The following is a 15,379-nucleotide window of genomic DNA, read 5'->3' as shown; positions in this document are numbered from 1 at the left end:
TATATAAGAGTTTCAACACATGGTCATGTTCAAAATATTGGTCAAATCCCTCAAAAACCCTTTCTGGATATTTCAAGCTTTTGAAATATTTACAAAGGAAATATTCTCCAAAAATTCCAAGAAAAGTCTAGCATGTCACATATGACATGTTTGATGATCTTGACAAGTATCATGTCATGGAGAATAGTATAACCCCATGAAATCCCCCCAAAACCCTTTCTGTCCAAAACCAAATTTGAACAACTCTACATTGGAAACTTTCTCCTCTTGATCTCAACTTTTGTGGACATGTTCAGAACCTCAAATTATGACACTACACCAAGTGGTGCATCAAGGAGAATAGATTTGCATGACTAAATCTTGGCAAAGCCATTTCTACTGATTTCTAGGGTTTACCAAAGTTACATTGGCTACTTTGCCCAAATGAGCTCAAACTTGGTGGAACACCCTACTTCTATGTGCCATTCCATCCTGTTAATTCTCATGGCAAGTGGAATTAATTTTCTTGCCCAAACCAGCAACAAACACCTTCTGCCATTTTTCCAAAATCATCATTTTGACCACTTCCACTCTTCTCCATGACCTCAACTTTTTACCACAGCCCCTCAGGGTCCTCTTGCACCTCCAGTAACTCTTCCCTGGCCTCAACTCAATGATTGAGGGGTGAAACCTCCTCATTCACCCCTCTGGACAGCCACTGTTCATCTCTCTCTCCACCTCCCCTCTCATCTAGTGGCTCTCTAGGGCATCCAATGCTAGTCCCCACCTGTTTACTTCTCCCTGGCACTACCAGACATGAGTGGGCACGCCCCTGCCCTTTAAACAATGCCATGGTAGCCAAAGGCATGCTCTAGAGTGCGCTACAGTGCGCTCCCGCACTGTAGCCACCCCCTGCCAAGCACCTCCGGCCACCTCGGGCCTCCCCAGCGCGCCCGACGAGGTGCCTCGGCGTCCGCAACATGCCACGCCCCTTGCCCCCTCCTCCTTCTCCCTCCTGCTGCCTCCTCCACGCGCGCCCCGACCGCCCGAGAGCTCCAATGGGCGAGCTCACACGCGTGAAGCCTCTGGCACCTCCCTGCTCTCCCTCTGCCTTTCCCTTGGCCTAGGCCACGCCTACAAATGCCCTGGACAAGGCACTGGGTGCCATTTCGGCCCCTGGCACTGCATTGGCCGCGGCCGTGGATGGCGCCCAAGGTGCTCCATAGCCCCACCTTATACAGCCACTCCAGGCCCCTCTCCCCTCTCGATTCACTCCCTCTTCCCCCCAGCGACCTCCTCGAGCAGTAGCCCCCTCTTCCCGTGCCATCCTTCTCCTCCTACCACCGCACAGCCGCCGCTTCGGCTTGCTCAAATTCGAGCAACACCGAGCTCACCTCCCTCCCTTTCCTCCACCCAAGACTCCCCGTGGTCCGGAGACCCTCCCCACCTCCTCGAACCATCGCAGGGATGCATGAACGCCGAGAGCTGCGGATGGCCGACGACCTCCTCCGCCACCATCCAAGCCGTCACCACTATGGCCATCCTCGGCATGCGTGAAGCACCTAGACAGATGCGTCGCAGCCTCCTGAGCATGCTGGTGGGTAGAGCGTCGCCGGAGATGCTTTGTAGCCCCGGCAATCGCCGGTGGGAGCCGCTCCTCCCCGCGGCCGGAGCGCGCGCGGGAGGTTGAAGGCGACCTGCCGCTGGGCCCCACGCGTTAGCGACCCAAAGGGCAGGGCCCGCCCGTTTAAGTGGAAACGGCTCGGCCGAATCCGCCTTCGATGTTGCCCCGTCGCCCGCGTGGCCGAGCCGCTGGGCCGGCCCAGTGTGCTGCAGTGCTGAACTGCGCCCTGTGCATAGTTTAGGTATAACCCGAATATTGTCCTTTTTCTATTCTAGAGAACTTCAAGAATCCATAAACTATTCAAATAGTGTCCAAATTTGATGAATCAAATTTCTACTGACTCCATAAATCATGTTCTATTTAGTGGGCCATAGTGGACATTTTTGTTGTTCTCAGTTTTCACTGGACCCTTTAAAAAGGTCATTTATCCAAATAAGTCCACTTCAAAAATCCATATTATATTCATTTCAACTCCAAATCCAGTGAAACCAATTTCTAAATTTTTCTAAAATCATGCCTGAATTAATGGGTACTTTTACTCATTTTTATAAAATGGCATTCTGTGGACAACTTGTGGATCCATCAAAACCATTGATTCCATCATATTGAAATGTTTAGAAATATCCATTGATCCACTTCCAATGAAATCACTTTGGTCATTCCTCATATGACCAGAGGTATCCAATAAAAGTCAACTTCATATTTTTAGAGCACATTCACTCTTGCCTTGCTGTGTTGCTTATTGTGTTTGTTTTCGACGTTAGTTGACGAAGTAGATGGAGTACTTGGAGAAGGACCAGAAGATCTCAAGACTCTGATGAACCAGGCAAGCAGCCCTTTGACCATGTCTATGAACCCTTTTTATGCATGCCATATAGCACTTTTATTGCTTGCACCTGAGACACGATATTATGGTGACCACATGGGGTGGCTTGCCACCGTTACTTCCTCGTTGATACTTGCATTGTGCATGACCCTACCTTCTTATGAGGGTTATGCCGGTGGGAGTAGATAGGATGCTAAAGTAGTGCTATGCAAAAAGGGACGGGAATATGCATGGTGATGGAGACAAAGTATTTTCAAAGGACTTTTCGAAAACCCCATCGGGTGCCACTTATGCCCGAGGGAGATGATGAGTTGGGTAGCCACTTGATGACGAAGTGGTGTACCGAGGCAAGTGTGTGTGTTGTTTTCAAAAACGGATTGGTTTAAGTTGCGACCGTTATTCCAACCTTACATGTGCAACCACTCTACCCTTATATGGGAAAGGGCATTATTGATTACCTAGGCCGATACTAGCTTGGAGCCCGCATTACTAGTGACGGGGGAGAGTTGGTGCTCTCTCTCGGGACGGGGTCGTGCCAGGTAGGGTGGCCATGACTGTTTTCACAGGGCACCGGATACACCATTGTGTCCCCTCTCGGATGTTACGATCTTGAGCGAGTCTCGTATGATGTACATCGCGAGGATACGGAACAACGAGTGGACTCCTTGTTAGTGTCGTCTAGGGAAAGATAGTGATCGGGTGCTTACCCCGGGTACTTGAGGTACCGCGGGTCGTGGATGACACGGAAGTTCCCCGGATCTTGTGGGTAAAGTGTGCAACCTCTGCAGAGTGTCAAACTATTCGAATAGCCGTGTCCACGGTCAAGGAAAGTTGGGTAACCGCTCTTGGGCTACGTCCACATGCTTACAAACCGTGTGTGTGTGTTGATAAAACTACTTGGGTCAAGTCAAGGGACTTGACATGATTTGAGTTGGGTTGGTGCCCACTCTATTTATGTTGATATCTGTAACCTGTCCTCATGGTTACTTGAATTCTCCTGATGCATGTCTTACAAGTTTTTGAACACGTCATTGCACTCAAAACTAGCTTTCTGCAAAAATTTACCTATATCATGCATTGTTGTACCTTGAACCAAAACATGGGTTGCTTGCGAGTACATTCAAAGTACTCATTGGCTTGCCACTGGTTATTTTATTGGCCAGGCATGAAAGAACAGGATATTATGAAGAGTTCCTCGGTGACGAACATGCGAGCTAGGATGCTTCCCAGTCAGAATGCCTGTAGGGTGAAGGCAGATGGCATGGGTCCAAGTTGTTATTGAAGATTTCCGCTGCGATGATACACTCAAGACTTGACCATAATGGTCCTACTTGTGTAAAACGGTATGTATGGATGTAAGACTCTTGTTATTCAGCTTCTGTGTGTTCAGTGAGCATTGATCTCTGGGATCACTGTACACGTGCATTCGATGATCTCGACTTATGAGTCGGGGTCCCCATAGAGATCCACCTCATTACCAGGTATTCTAGTTTTTTGCCGGAGGAAGAATTCTAGAGTATGTTGCTCATGTACATCTACCAGCCTTGATTCCTGTTGGTAAGCGCACCTACAATTTCCATGGTGGTTACGGTGCTGCTCCCGAGCGTGCCGTTCAGCTTGCCGCAATGGCAGGAGTCATCGGTCTTCGTCATCAAGAGAGCATGGTGCAAGAGAACCATGCTTATTAGTACTATCCCACCATCATCAAGAATCCTAACCGGATCAAGTTCCCCTTTGTTAATCCTCAAGATGACCCGGCTATCTTTGCCATGTCCAGTTACATGACAACCGAGTGTCTTCTTGTTTCCGAGTTAGTCCGAGACGCCATTCGAGCCCAAAGATTGCTTGGTGCCACCCTACCTCAGTCTTCGCTAGCTTCTCCACCCCCTCCGCCTCATCCCTTTGGAGTTTCGGAGTCAGTAGTTGCACTCGCTACCCCCTTAGATTCTTTGTCGGCTCCCAAACATTTGCTCAAGCGTAGGGTGTAGTCAGTCACGTAGTGCATGTGCATTTTCATAGTATCATTGCTTGTGTGTGCCTGTGTGGAGTACTTTTGTAGCTTGTTTGATGTGTGCTTTGTTGAAATCGACCGTTTTCCCATGTTTCTTTATTTTTGAATCTTTAGTGTTACCCCCTTAAGGGAATTGCTCATCAACCGACACCGGATCAGAAGAAGCCATGAGAAGTAAAGATATACTCCAAGGAACTCGGTTAAAAGCAATGAGATTTTCAACTAACAACATTGTATTGCAGACATCCAGTCTGAATACAAATTATATTCTGCTTAGACTTTCAGTAACAAGTACCTACTCCCTCCTTTCCGGTTTATAGGGCTTATCTCAAAATTTTAGTTTTTCCATTTTATAAGGCTCAATTTGGTTGTTTCCCATCACATGTTCAGATTCCAAGGTGCATTAAATCATTGCATGCAAGTATTGAGAGAAAATTGACCAATGCATGTACTTTATGCATGCATGCATTGCAATTAATGCATTGATAAACATAATTTTTTGAGAAAAACAAGAGCATTAATTAGGTGCTTTTGCAAACTACAAAAAGTATTCCACCACTCACCATCTACCTTGGATGATGAGATTTTTGAATTGAGCCTTATAAACCGGAAAGGAGGGAGTATCAGAGATCCACCTTTATTGCAGCAATGATTAAACTAGCAGGAGAACACAATTGGATCCAAGTCCAGCAGTGCATTTCAGTCAAAGGTATTGTCCGTACCCAATGATTGATTCTGCCACGAGTCAGTTTTGAAGCATGCAACACCAAGAAGTCAATCCGAATATGCAATGAATTCAACAAGAAGGATGATCAGACAATCCTTGTCATACAAGTTATTAGCAATCGAAATGACAAGAATATATATGTTATTCCATTCACAAAAACATCAGTCCAGTCCTTCTCCACAACTTAACAGCAAAGCATACAAGGCAAGATTCCTTAGTCTGCATCAGTAAGGTATGCATGGTTTCCTGTGCAAGATATCCAGTCTTCTCTCAATAAGATACTCCAAAAGCTTCTAGCATAAGGTACCAAATCTTCCCTAGTAAGTCTTTAAGGGGGGAAGCTTATGGGGTACGTTACCCAGTCTTCCTCAGCAAGATATCCGCCAAAGGTTTCGAGCACAAGCCATCCAGTCTTCCTCAGCAAGATACTCCCGGTGGCTTCCAACGCAAGCTGCCCAGTCTTCTTCAGTACGACACTGGAACAAGACATTAAACTATGAGTTGTCTGCATATGACAGTGTTTCCAAGTGGCAGATCTGCAACACTTAAGTCAGAAAATAAGAATCAGTCAGAACAAAGGTATGCCTCGAGCATCAGATATTTGTTCATACAATGAGTATGATGTCAAGTTCATGCAAGCCCCGCACACAAGGAAGAACGCATTTGACAACCTCGCCGGTTATTCAAGGGACCAAAAATAAGTGGGTGATGCAAGAATCAACAAGTCTTGAAGAAAGACAACATTGAGACACCATCTTGCCAGTAATTATCGAGATCAGCCCCCGCACATCTGACAAGGTGATGTTATTAATCATGTCACTGTCCGGCATATTCAATAATAGTAACGAGATCTGTATAAGCACACGTGAACCAGATAAATATCCCGAGACTCAAGACATGAACAAGACCAAGGTATGATTGATATTACTGTTTTGAACCCAGAAGGCATGCATATATGTATTCGAGCAGCATGATGCCTGGATAGAAGAGAGTAATTGTTCCATGGGAAGGTGTGTTCCCAATTTAGTGGAATATTCTCAGTATTCGATACAAGAATAATATCTCCAGCAAGGATCTATATCGAGAAGGACACGTATGTCAGTGATGTAAATCTGCCAAACCTCAACTAAGCCAGCAGATATGAAAGAAAATGTGAGCCAATATGAATATGAACATATGAGGTAAGTCCTATCAGTATGTCAGATTCGGTGAAGCAAACCACCCCAGATCAAAGCAGTCAGTCAGATCCAATCTAGTGGGAACATAATATAAGAGTAAATAAGAGAACCTCAAGTTGGAAATGGTTTCCTTGAGTCATAATATTTACTTGTTCCCTAAGCAACCAAATCTCGAGGACACGGTTTATTTAAGGGGGGAAGGTTTGTAACACCCTGGATTTTGTCCTTTTCTTTTTCTGATGATTTTCTTGGGTTTATTGATTTGAATTGTTTTTTGTGGCTATGTGGTTCTGAAACTTGGGAAGATCATGTCTTCCTAGGTTCCATAGTGGCTTGCCATCCTCATCATCATCCCAATATCATGTCATTTTCATCCTTGACCTAATCCAATATTCTTTTTCTAGGGAATATTCCTTTTTTATTAAAGGAATAACCCTTTAGACCCTAGGTTGTGAAGCAACCTATATTTCTGTCACTCCATAAATTCCCAAATAATTCTCATAAATTGTTTGGGTCATATCTTGCTCAAATATGGAAATACCTTTCATTGCCATGTTCATAGACCATCCACCAATAATTCTTTTCCTATTCTGCCCTAAATGGCACTTTGAAGAAAGTGCTATTTATCTTTGCTTGATTGACTCCAAACTTTTTGGACATCTTTTACTGTCCATATCATGGCCTCATGCAAATTTTCATACTCATTTGCCTAGTAATTATTTTTCAGAAATTTTTCAAAGTTTCTATCCAAGAAGGAACTTTGTGAAGGAGGTATATTCTAGGCATATCCAAATGAGTTTAAACTTTGCCACATCCTTCATTTGATCAAATCATGCCTCTCTACCAACTTTGAGCTCATTTAACCCTTCCATGTGAGCCCAGCTTCAAATCTTGGTTTCTCGTCAGATTTTTACTTTGTGGAGCAACCAAATTTTATATTGCTTCATTTAAGCTGAAAATTTACGAGGGCATTCTCATATCCATACCAACTCCCTCCACCAAGTTTTGGCTCCTTTCCTCTAGCCAATTGCCCTGTGCAATATTTCCAGGTTTCTGGTCAGAATAAAGCATTGTGAAGCAAGTACCACTTTGGTGTATCCAATTTGTATGAAACTTTTATAGTGTATTAATATGATCAAATAATCCACCTCCTCCAAATTTCAGGTCATGACAATCATTTATGTGAGTGCTACTTCATCATTCCCTAACCTGGGCATTATGGCACTTTCTACAGCAAGTATCATTTTTATCCATCATAATGAGCTGCAAATTCTCAAAGAGGATCATCTTAGTGATTGATCATGCTGTGCCAAAGCTCTGTGTCTAACTACACACATGTGAACCACAATAGGCATCAAACACCTTGCTGCTCATCTGCAAACCTGCTAGCCGTGGTCATGCATCACCTTCCTGTGCTTGTTTCTCTCCTCCTTGGCACTAAGCATTGAACAGTCTACCTCCCAGACATGATTTGGCCGGTCACCTGGCATCGCGTATGCCAGTTCACGCGGTGACCACAGGGTGAACCAACCAAAACTCATGCTCTGGCACGTTGTCATCCCTGTTGCCATCGCCTTCCTCTGCCTCTCGCGTCCAAATCTTGTCCAGGAGCTCCCCCGTGATCGACTGCATCATCCTGCACCGCTGCCCCGCCCTACATCACTGCGGTTGCGTTGTCATCGATCTCCCGTGACGCTAGCCGCCCCTGACCTCAATTGGCGTCGAGCTGGAGCTCTCTAGAGCATCCCCGATCCCTCCTCGGGTCTATAAGGCGTGCCCGACCTCCTCCGAAGCTCAGCGCTCTCTCCCCGAGCTCCTCCACCCACCGGAGTGCCTCTCCTTCGCAATTTCCTCCTCGGACTGCCGTGGTTGCTCACTGTAGTCTGTTGCAATCGAGTAGACCCCCCCCCCGAGCCTCTCTGATGTCACCACTCTCTTCCCCTCTCTCCAGTGCACACCCCCACCCTCTCTTCCCCTCGTCGGAGCCACCAGGGTCGTCGTCCCCAAGTCCGGCCGCCCACCCGTCGCTCTCTATTCCACTCCATATTGAGTCACGAGCTCCCCCTACACCCCCTTCCTCAACCATCGCCTTTTCCTTGCTCCAGCGGCCCTCCCCAGCACCTCGCGCATTCGTCGGAGGCCCTGTGCCCGTCGCCCCGAGCACAGCCGTCGTCCATGCCGCAACTCTGTTCGCCCCATCGTCGCGGTCGTCCCCACCCTCCCCGGCACCCTCCTCTGTCTCTCGTCGGGGAGACAGGAGCGAGGAAGAAGATGAGCGCTGGCCCCCTCCCCTGCCCCTGGGCCCTGCTCGTCAGTGCCTCATCGCCCGGGCCCAGTGTAGTAAGTGGACACATTTTCTTGAAATAGGTTTTCGTAATATGAAAGTGTATTCCTTTCCTCTTTGTCTAAAGTACGTTTTCTAAGTCAGAAAGCGTATTTTCTCAATTCCGTTTCTATCCTATCCACTCAGGGACCCGTTGGTGATAAATTTTTTATAGACCATTCCCTCAACTTCTACACCTCGTATCTCTGCGACCTGTTGGTACCATTTTCACTAGGTGTCCCTAGTGAAAATGACCATTTTGCCCTAGCTTCTAATCAGCCCCTTCGAGACCGAAGCATGCCCGGCAAATTGTTCCACGGCTTCACTGCACTTCTTCCCGGAGTCTCTGTCACCCCCAGGCAAGCGACAACAGCCACTTGCATTATATCCATGCAGTAGCCATGGTTTCTACTTGAATATTTAATAAATGTTTGCCCGTTAACTACCTGCTTGTATGCTACTACTGTTGTTGTTTCGGTTATGCTCGTGGTTTCATGTTCACCTTCATGCTATGTTCTGATGCATCTTTTTACCAAGTACTAATTGCTAGTATTATTGTCACATGTTATGCTTGGTAGTAGTATTACATACTGGTAGTAGTGGTGTTCACCATGATGCATGCTTACCGTCTATTATCCAGTACTGTTGCTATGCATGTTCCTTTGCATCTAGCTGGTTATATGCTTACTTGGTAGTATTATTGTCATATTCTTGCATGGTACTCCCTCTGTCCGGAAATACTTGTCATCAAAATCAATAAAAGGAGATGTATCTAGACGTATTTTAGTGCTCATGCTATGCTCATGTGTAGTATTCTGCTTATGCTCGTCAGTATGCCATGCTCATTTGGATAAATGCTTCATTATTGTTATGCTTGATGATTATGTTGCACATCCATGCTCATGTTTGTATATTCCATTGTAGTTGCATCATGTTATTTTAATATGGCTCAGCTTACTGCATTTAAGTTTAATCGGAGAGCCAAGTGCCAGTTTCTATTTTTTTGCCTGTTTTAGAGTTTCGCAGAAAAGGAATACCAAACGGAGTCCAAACGGAATGAAACTTTCACGATGATCTTTCTTTGACCGAAAGCAAACCAGGAGACTTGGAGATGTAGTCAGAGACTCAACGAGGCGACCACGAGGGTGGAGGGCGCGCCCCCTACCTCGTGGGCCCCTTGGAGACCTCCTGACCTAGTTCATTCACCTATATATACTCTTATACCCCAAAAACATCAAGGGGAGCCACGAAACCACCTTTCCACCGCTGTAACCTTCTGTACCCGTGAGATCCCATCTAGGGGCCTTTTCTGGCATCCTGCCGGAGGGGGATTCAATCACAGAGGGCTTCTAGATCAACACCATTACCCTTCCGATGAAGCGTGAGTAGTTTAACTCAGACCTACAGGTCTATAACTAGTAGCTAGATGGCTTCTTTTTTCTCTTTGATTCTCGATACCATGTTCTCCTCAATGTTCTTGGAGATCTGTTCAATGTAACATTCTTGTAGGGTGTGTTTGCCGACATCCTATGAATTGTGGATTTATGATCAGAATATCTATGAATATTATTCGAGTCTTCTCTGAATTCTTATATGCATGATTTGATATCTTTGCAAGTCTCTTCGAATTATCGGTTTAGTTTGGCCTACTAGATTGGTTTTTCTTGCAATGGGAGAAGTGCTTAGCTTTGCATTCAATCTTGTGGTGTCCTTTCCCAGTGATAGTAGGGGCAGCAAGGCACATATTGTATTGTTGCCATCAAGGATAAAAAGATGGGGTTTTCATCATATTGCTTGAGTTAATTCCTCTACATCATGTCATCTCACTTAATGCGTTACTCCGTTCTTTATGAACTTAATACTCTAGATGCATGCTGGATAGTGGTTGATGTGTGGAGTAATAGTAGTAGATGCAGAATTGTTTTGGTCTACTTGACACATATGTGTTGCCTATGTTCATGATCATTGCCTTAGATATCGTCATAATTATGTACTCTTCTATCAATTGCTCGGCAGTAATTTGTTCACCCACCATAATATTTGCTATCTTGAGAGAAGCCACCAGTGAAACCTATGGCCCCCGGGTCTATTTTACATCATATTAGTTTTCCATCAACTTGCCAATTTCTTTCGCCGTTTCTTTAATTTTCAATCTTTACTTTCCAATCTATAAACCAAAAACACCAAAAATATTTACTTTATCATTTATCTATCTCTATCAATTCTTACTTTTGCAAGTAACCGTGAAGGGATTGACAACCCCTTTATCGCGTTGGGTGCAAGTTCATTGATTTTTTGTGCAGGTATTCGGTGAGTTGTGCGTCGTCTCCTACTGGATTGATACCTTGGTTCTCAAATTGAGGGAAATACTTACACTACTTTGCTGCATCACCCTTTCCTCTTCAAGTGAAAAACCAAAGCAAGCTCAAGAGGTAGCAGTCACCAGAGGCAGAGGCAATGGGGGGGGGAGCGGGGGCTAGACCCCTCCATGGTTCGCCCCCCCTAATGAACTGCAGCAGGGACTAGTACTAATAGTTTAGTCATAATTATCCGGCCATCAGGCCATTAGTGCATGGGCTAAACTCATGTCAAGCCCAACATGCAAGAAGTGCCAAGGGCCAAGGCTGCGGCCTTCATACCATGCATGTATACGCTGGTACCCATCCACCATTTCAATCGATCAACGATGAACAACACGCACGCAACTAGCTTCCGAGAGACCTGGACTCTTTGGTCTGCGACGCGCCGCTAGTCGCTGGCGCTAGGGCTTCATTGACGCTGGCCGCCGGGCGTCACGCCGCCGTGTTTCACCCGTCGTCAATTGCTGATTTGTGAAGCTGCCGCCGACCGTGTATCAATCGAGTATAGCCACCCGCACGGAATCGCCACAAGCCCACACCAAATTCCTAACTAATATTGTTCCATGATCAGAGAATGAATTATTATTGTCTACCGACTATAGGTTCATACTGTTGTAGTTGTCACTCGTCAGTTTGATTTAACAAATCAATTGATCAACTGTTAGTACTTACTACTTAGCGGTTAGTGACTTAGTATATTTTGGCACTTCTCACATCAATTCCAGATTACATATCTGCTTTGTACTTATATAAGAACTGCATTGGTCATGAGGAAGAGGAAGACACCATCGATAAGTATTTTTTTTCAAGCCAATTGCTTTAAACTCTACAGTTGAAAATGCAAATGCAACCATGGAGGTCGATGTCACAGAGCAACCCACTGATCATAATGTCCCCAAGATCAGTTCAGTTGATATGCCACCCCCTGAGCAAGATATTGAGGCATCTGTAGAAGTAGAAGTTCTAGAACAACAAAGAATTAGAAGCACACCATTCAAGCAAGACCCTGGAAAGTGCAAACAGATTTGGGAACTCCCTCTTGATAAGCAAAATGAAGCACGCCAATTCTATATTTCTAAAGGCCGATACATGCCATACATGAGAGAGTATCCATATAATGATGATCCACCAAAACATCATCGATGTTTCCAGTACAATTGGTTCAAGGATTTGGAATGGCTCGAGTTTTGACCTTACACAAAGCATGCATATTGCTTCCATTGTTTCCTCTTCTCAAGAAAGCTGGTTGGGAAGTGCAGCTCAGAAACATTTACTATTTTGGGCTTTGATAGGTGGAATAAGGTGAATAATGGGAAATAGTGTGCTTTTTTAACTCATATGGGTAAAGATGCTGGTTCAGCCCATAACTTCTCAGTTCATTGTTATGATAATTTTAATAACAACATGACTCATATTGATAAGGTGTATGGAAAAGCATCGCAAAACGATTTTAGATGCAAGGCTAAGGCTCAAAGTTACAATTGGTTCCATCTGGTAAGCAATATTTTTCTTCCATCTTCTGTTACAATAATTAAAATTTGTATGCTGTAGAGTATCCTAACAAAACAATTATATGATATGATGCAGGTGGTTAACATTCTAGTCTTGTTCTTTTAGAGGGCATGATGAATCTTCGGGGTCCATTAACCGGGGTAATTTCCGAGAACTGGTAAAACTATTGGCTTCTTATAATAAGGTGGTGAAAGATGTTATCTTGGAAAATGCTCCTAGAAACGCAAAGTACACATCTCATCATGTTCAAGAGGAAATTCTTGCTATACTTTCTCGAAAGGTGCAAAGAACAATTAGAGAAGAAATTGGTAATAGCAAATTTTGTATAATGGTTGACGAAGCTCGCGATGAATCCAAGAAAGAGCAAATGGTGTTGGTCCTTCAATTTCCTGACACTGAAGGGTTCATACAGGAGCGTTTTGTTGATGTCATTCATGTGAATGACACTCTTGCATTGACTCTCAAGGAGACAATTTGCACTGTTCTAGCAGATAACAATTTAAATGTGGAAGATATCAGAGGTCAGGCCTATGACAGGTCTAGTAATATGCGAGGGGAGTGGAACGGAGTGAAGGCTTTAATTCTAAAGGCGTGCCCTTATGCATATTACATTCATTGTATGGCGCATCAGCTTCAATTGGCCCTTGTTGCAGCATCACGAGAGGTACATGAAGTGCATAATTTTTTCAACATGCTAATTTTGTCATAAATGTTGTTAGTGCTTCACCTAAATGCAATGATAAGTTACTAGCAAATCAAGCCACCGAAATTGCATGTGAAATTGAACTGGGGGATCTTGATACGGGAAAAGGGGCAAACCCGATAGGTTCTTTACAGAGACCAGCAGACACTAGATGGAGTTCGCACTTCAAGTCAATTCGGATCTTGAGGAATATGTTTGGTGCCACAATTATAGTCCTACGAAGTATAGCGAATGATCCTTTGGTGACACAATACTCCCGTGGAGATGCTGGAGGCACCCTAAGGATAATTGTTTCTTTTGATTTTGTATTCATTTTGCACCTCATGGAGATGATTATGAAAATAACAGATGTCTTGTGCAAAACACTCTAGAAGAAATCTATGGACATTTTGAATGCAATAGATACACTGTCTAACACTAAGGTGCTCCTCGCTGATCTAAGAGAGGAAGGATGGGAACCTATCATAGAGGAGTTTAAGACCTTTTGTGTGAAGCATGAAGTTGAGATCCCCGATATGAGTCCCAAGTATGTCCTTTCCTCTACTGTATAATAGAATAATATTAATCACATATGCTTTACTCTAACACATATACTGTATTTGTAATTTACAAGTATGTTGATGTGACTAAGTCTCGGAATAAACATAATAACATCACAGTGCTTCACCACTACAAAGCAGATGTGTTCAATGTGGCGATAGCTCAACAACTTGTTGAGCTAAATGACCGTTTTAGCATTCAGCTACAGAGCTAATGACACTATGTGCATCCTTGGATCCAAAGCATGACTCATTTGACATATCAAAGATTTGCACGCTTGTGGACAAATTCTATCTAGCGAATTTTTCTAGTCAAGAGTAGGCTCGCCTGGAGTCAAAACTTCCACACTATAAGTTAGATGTTGCAACCATCCAGAGCTGAATTCTTCGTCATCACTGGCTTATTTGACCGTTGCATTGCATAAAACAGGTAAAGCCTCTGTGTATCCAATGGTTGATAGATTATTGTGCTTGGTCATCACTCTCCTGGTGTCAACTGCAATTGCGGAGAGAGCTTTTTTAGTAATGAAGATTATCAAGACGCGTCTCTGAAGTAAAATGGGTGACGATTTTCTTCGACCTTACATGGTTGTATACATTGGGCAGGAAATAGCTGCAAAGTTCAATGTTAATGAGATTATTGATTTATTTGATCGACCGGCTGGGGGGCGTAGATCTACGTTCAAACTAGTAGAAATGTAGTCTTTCTATTGTAAAGCTTATACTATTACATGTTTGATATCGCTACAATATTCAACACTTGAAATATTTTTGTGTTATGTCTCCTATATGCTTCAATGTGTTCTTCGCCCCCCCCATGGTGAAATCCTGGCTCCGCCCCTGGGTGTCATGAGTTCACACGGGGCCACCCAAGACTTAGCCCAAAGGGGAGTTTGTCGGAGTGGCTGGGAGAGTGTGATGGCAATAGATTGGTTTTGTCGGAATGTCGTTGGTCCACCCGGATGGGAGCAGGAGGCCATGGGTTCCGTGGTGTGGGTACAGTGTACTAACCTCTGCAGAGCGTGTGTTTAATCTATCGATAATCATGCCCGCAGATATGGGCTTAGTTCGTAGTCGGTCACACTATGAGGCAACTATAATAATAACTTGATTAATAATAACCCCGGTTTGATGATGAGAAAGAGGTTGGTTGTGATCGCAAGAGGATCATGAAGGTATCATGGATACCAAAGTTGGTTGATCTTTATGTGATCATGAGATGATCATGGAGGTATCGTGGATATCGAGGTTTGTTGGTAAGTTGATGCATGAGATGGTTACGAGGTAATCGCCGAGCAAGAGTAAGTTGGTGCATGAGAATGTTAACTTATTACATGTAGTACCATCATGTTCATATGCTCATGCTATGCTTGTTCTAGCCGTATCATGTTCAGTTTGTGCATTCCATGTTGTTCTGTTAGTATCATGCTCATGATTGATTTAACCTGTTAATGGCATGTTGTTGTTTGTCTTGACTGCTTTTGGTTATTGTGAGCTTGCAAGTACATTCAATGTACTGACATGGCATGTCATGCCAGTTTGGAGGTCATGCCTGGTTGCTTTCTTGTTTGGTGTGGTTCCCGTGTTCACGAGCTAG

This window comes from Triticum dicoccoides, chromosome 5B (assembly GCF_002162155.2).
Source record: "Triticum dicoccoides isolate Atlit2015 ecotype Zavitan chromosome 5B, WEW_v2.0, whole genome shotgun sequence".
NCBI lineage: Eukaryota > Viridiplantae > Streptophyta > Magnoliopsida > Poales > Poaceae > Triticum > Triticum dicoccoides.
This window is presented reverse-complemented; position numbering follows the sequence as displayed.